We start from the raw sequence: 5,857 nt of genomic DNA, 5'->3' as shown, positions 1-5,857 counted from the left end.
GCCCGTGCGCGCCCCTCCACCCACCGCGGCACCAGTCCCTGTGCGTTTGGCTGCACCCACCGCGCCCGTGCCCGTGCGTGCACCCCCTCAGCGGCATGGGATGCTTCCGTCGACCGCTACCTCTCAGCAGTGCCAGTTGCCGTCCTCCCGCACCCCACCCATCGATCGTGCGATGACATGATGTTTGATTTACAAGTGAAGAACATTTTGTGCTGCCTTGAAGACTTCAACAACGGCATCCTGGAGGACGACAACGACAACGACGGCGCGGCACGCCGCCTCCGCCGCCACCGGAAATAGTGTTTTTGGGGTTTAATACTATATCTCGAATTCTCGATCATATGAATATAAATTCGCAGTGTGACGGAATGAAAGATATGGTTTGAACGAACTTTCGTTTTTCTCTCTTAATGTACAGAATTATCAAACGATTTTATTCAAAAAAAGTCAATGGTTTTTAAATATAAAACACTCATCGCAAACGTTTTAGTTAGAACACCCGTATGCAAACCGACAGCTTCCCTGAGAAGACAAGGGAAAATGCGCGGAGCAGGATTTCTGCATCCCATCAATGCAAATGGTTGTTTTGCATGACACGTATGCAACCACGTACAAACAATTGGGTAAGATTTGCATATCTCTCATTTTAGGTATGTTGCCATTTGTCAAACTGGAAAGATTGACATTTGTTTATCTAGTAACATTGCCATTTGTCAACCTTGTAACACTGCGATTTGTCAAAATATGCAACTACAAATCACCAGGACTATCTAATTTTTGCAACTAAAATCACTAGTACTGTTCACATGGACACCACTAGCAGGCGCGAGTTGAAGGACGCATATGCAAATGTACCATTCATTGCATACAACAAGTCATCAACCCACAACGACAACGAGGATACATGTTGGACTATAGATCATTTCCAACAAAACATTCTAGTAAAGTTTTTCTCACACAACAAATAACAAAGCGATAAAATGAACTTCAGCTCAACCACTCGTCGGCGTTGGAAACACTTGCTTTGAACCAGAAGTGATTCTCTGGGAAGGGCCAGCTACTGTCAATCTTGAGACCAACGCAGGACTGATCATCGAGGCTGAAGCGGCCTATGTCAAGACCCATATTGGGACGGTAGGGAGGCATAGTAATGTCCGAGGTATAGATACAGTTGCTTCTCATAAATGGTAGTAACGTTGTGTCAACAGCAGCTGGATCGCCTTCCACCATCATTGGATAGTTTTGTCCAATGAAGAGCGAGTTTCCTCCAAGACTTTCAATAATGAAACAGGGAGAAGGTGTTGGCGCTAGTACACTAGTATCCACCCCGAATACCTTGCAATGGATGTTGGAGTAGGTCCGGAGAGTGCGACCATGCAAGACAACACATGCTTCCTTAGTAACGTCAGCAGTGCCCAGTATACAGACAAGAAGAGGTGATCCATCGGAATAAGTTGCCAGGCGCTGATACGTCTCCATCTTATCTACTTTTCCAAACACTTTTGACCTTGTTTTGGACTCTAACTTGCATGATTTGAATGGAACTAACCCGGACTGAAGTTGTTTTCAGCAGAATTGCCATGGTGTTATTTTTGTGCAGAAATAAAAGTTCTCGGAATGACCTAAAACTTCACGGGGAATATTTTTGGAATTTATAAAAAATACTAGCGAAAGAATCAACACCAGGGGACCCACACCCTGTCCACGAGGGTGGAGGGCGCGCCCCCTACCTCGTGGCTCCACTGAGGCTCCATCGATGTCAACTCCAATTCTATATATTCACGTTCGGGGAGAAAAAAAAGAGAGAAGGATGCATCGCGTTTTACGATACGGAGCCGCCGCCAAGCCCTAATCTCTCTCGGGAGGGCTGATCTAGAGTCCGTTTGGGGCTCGAGAGAGGGTAATCCGTCGCCTTCATCATCATCAACCTTCCTCCATCACCAATTTCATGATCCTCACCCCCGTGCATGAGTAATTCCATCGTAGGCTTGCTGGATGGTGATGGATTGGATGAGATTTATCATGTAATCGAGTTATTTTTGTTAGGGTTTGATCCCTAGTATCCATTATGTTCTAAGATTGATGTTGCTATGACTTTGCTATGCTTAATGCTTGTCACTAGGGCCCGAGTGCCATGATTTCAGGTCTGAACCTATTATGTTTTCATGAATATATGTGAGTTCTTGATCTTATCTTGCAAGTCAAGAGTCACCTACTGTGTGTTATGATCCGGTAACCCCGAAGTGACAATAATCGGGACCACTCCCGGTGATAACTGTAGTTTGAGGAGTTCATGTATTCACTAAGTGTTAATGCTTTGTTCCGGTACTCTATTAAAAGGAGGCCTTAATATCCCTTAGTTTCCAATAGGACCCCGCTGCCACGAGAGGGTAAGACAAAAGATGTCATGCCAGTTCTTTTCCATAAGCACGTATGACTATATTCGGAATACATGTCTACATTATATTGATGAACTGGAGCTAGTTCTGTGTCACCCTATGTTATAACTGTTACATGAGGAATCGCATCCGACATAATTATCCATCACTGATCCATTGCCTATGAGCTTTTCACATATTGATCTTTGCTTAGTTACTTTTCCGTTGCCACTGTTACAATCACTACAAAACCAATACTATCACTTTTGCCACCGTTACCGCTGCTTCCATATTACTTTGCTACAGATATTAAGTCTTTTAGGTGCAGTTGAATTGACAACTCAACTGTTAATACTTGAGAATATTCTTTAGCTCTCCTTGTGTCAAATCAATAAATTTGGGTTGAATACTCTACCCTCGAAAACGGTTGTGATCCCCTATACTTGTGGGTTATCAAGACTATTTTCTGGCGCCATTGCCGGGGAGCATAGCTCTATTCTTTGAGTCACTTTGGATTTATATCTGTTGATCACTATGAGGAACTTGAAAGACGAAAAAACCAAGATTTATCCCTCAACTATGAGGGGAGGTAAGGAAATGCCATCTAGCTCTACACTTGATTCACCTTCTATTTTGAGTAAACTTGTGACACCTACTGCTGCTATTGATTCTGATATTTTGCATGTTATTGATGATGCCACTTTTGCTATGCATGATGCTTATGATGAAACTACTTCTATGCTTAATAATACTGTGCCACTAGGTGAATTTCTTGATGAACAACTTGCTAGGGTTAGAGAGAATGAAATTATTGAAACTGATAATATTGATGAAAGTGATGATGAAGATTCTCCCCCTAGATATGAATTGCCTGATGTGCCTGAGGGTTATGTTATGGATGAAGAAACTGCTAGAGATATTTTTGCTTGCAAAGATATATATGATCTTAAGAAACTGTTAGCTAAGCTGAAAGAAAAATATATGAATGCTAGAATGAAATATGACCCTGGTTTTGCTACTTCACCTATCTGTATTTCTGATAAGGATTATGATTTATCTGTCGATCCAAAGATAATTACTTTGGTTGAATCTGATCCGTTTTATGGCTATGAATATGAAACTGTTGTGGCACATCTTACTAAATTAAATGATATAGCCACCCTATTCGCTAATAAAGAAAAAATTCGTTACTACTATATCCTTAAGTTCTTTTTGTTCTCATTAAAGGGTGATGCTAAAATATGGTTTATTTCTCTTGATCCTGGTTGTGTGCGTAGTCCCCAGGATATGATTTATTATTTCTCTGCTAAATATTTCCCCGCTCATAAGAAACAAGGTGCCTTAAGGGACATATATAATTTTGTGCAAATTGAAGAAGAGAGTCTCACACAAGCTTGGGGGAGGCTTCTCCGATTACTTAATGCTTTCCCTGATCATGCTCTCAAGAAAAATGAAATACTTGATATCTTTTATAATGGACTAACTAATGCTTCCAGAGACCACGTGGATAATTGTGCTGGTTGTGTTTCCAGGGAAAGAACTGTTGATGAAGCTGAATTGTTATTAAATAATATGTCGAGTAATGATAATGATTGGACACTTCCTGAACCAACTCTGAAGAAAAGGGGTATTCTATTTCTCAGTCCTGAAGATATGCAAGAGGCAAAGAAATCTATGAAAGAAAAAGGTATTAAAGCTGAAGATGTTAAGAATTTACCACCCATTGAAGAAATACATGGTCTTCATAACCCGACACAAGTAGTAAAGGTAAATTCTCTCTATAGATTTGATGAAGGTGATATTCCTCGTTATAAGTCTGCCAGCCAATGCTTAGATGAGTTTGATAATTTTATTGTTAAACAAGAAAACTTCAGTGCTTATGTTGGTAGACAATTGAAACGTAATTTGAACACTTGAATGATTATATGTCTAGAGTTAAAGGTGAGGTTAAACTTATTAGTAAACATGCTTCTATGGTTACCACTCAAGTAGAACAAGTGCTTAAAGCTCAGAATGATTTGCTCAATGAATTAAATAATAAGAAAAATGATAATGTTGTTAGAGTTGTGACTAGGGGAGGTAGAATGACTCAGGAACCTTTGTATCCTGAGGGCCACCCTATAGTTGAGCAAGATTCTCAGAGAACTAATATTGATACACCTAGTCCTTCTAAAAAGAAAAAAAAGAAATATGATAGGACTTTTCATGCTTTTAGTGAACCTGTTGTTGACACACCTGAGAACCCAATGATATTTCTATTTCTAATGCTGAAACACAATCTGGTAATGAACATGAACCTAGTGATAATATTAATGATGATGTTCATGTTGATGCTCAACCTAGCAATACCAATGATGTAGAGATTGAACCTGCTATTGATCTTGATAACCCACAATCAAAGAATCAACATTATGATAAGAGAGACTTCGTTTCTAGGAAGCACGGTAAAGAAAGAGAACCATGGGTTCAGAAACCCATGCCTTTTCCTCCTAAGCCATCAAAGAAAAAGGATGATGAGGATTTTGAGCGCTTTGCTGAAATGATTAGACCTATATTTTTGCGTATGCGTTTGACTGATATGCTTAAAATGACTCCTTATGCTAAGTGTATGAAAGATATAGTTACAAATAAAAGAAAGATACCGGAAGCTGAAATTTCCATCATGTTTTCTAATTATAATTTTGAGGGTGGAATACCAAAGAAACTTGGAGATCCAGGAGCACCAACTATACCATGCTCCATTAAAAGAAACTATGTTAAAACTTCTTTATGTGATCTTGGAGCCGGTGTTAGTGTTATGGCTCTCTCTTTATACCGTAGACTTGATTTGAATAAGTTGACACCTACTGAAATATCTTTGCAAATGGCCGATAAATCAAATGTTATACCTGTGGGTATTTGTGTGGATGTGCCTATTGTGGTTGCAAACATTACTATTTTAACGGACTTTGTTATTCTTGATATCCCCGAGGATGATAGTATGTCTATTATTCTTGGTAGACCCTTTTTGAATACTGCAGGGGCTGTTATTGATTGCAACAAAGGCAATGTCACTTTTCATGTTAATGGTAATGAGCATACGGTACACTTTCCGAGGAAACAACCTCAAGTCCACAGTATTAATTCTATTGGAAAAACTTCAACGATAACTATTGGAGGTTTTGAATTCCCTCTTCCTACTGTCAAGAAGAAATATGATATTCTTATTGTTGGGGACATGCATATCCCCATTGAGGTAACCTAGTGTTATTCGAAAATTCTCCGGTTCCATGTTATTTGGAAAAAGTTTGTTAACAAGACTTAATCAACCTTGTTAATGGATTCCTTTTTGATGAGCATGAGATGGATGAAGTTAGAAAGCACAACCTCTTGTATCCTCCTTTTACTTTCTGTTATTTAGATTAAATAAAGCAAATATAGTATTTTCTGTCTGTTGTCTGAATTATCCTTGCAGTAAAAAATACCCCGAAAATAAAAGT

Source organism: Triticum urartu, chromosome 5A (genome assembly GCF_056163025.1).
Source record: "Triticum urartu cultivar PI428250 chromosome 5A, HENAU_Tu73, whole genome shotgun sequence".
NCBI lineage: Eukaryota > Viridiplantae > Streptophyta > Magnoliopsida > Poales > Poaceae > Triticum > Triticum urartu.
Note: the sequence above shows the minus strand (reverse complement) of the source record.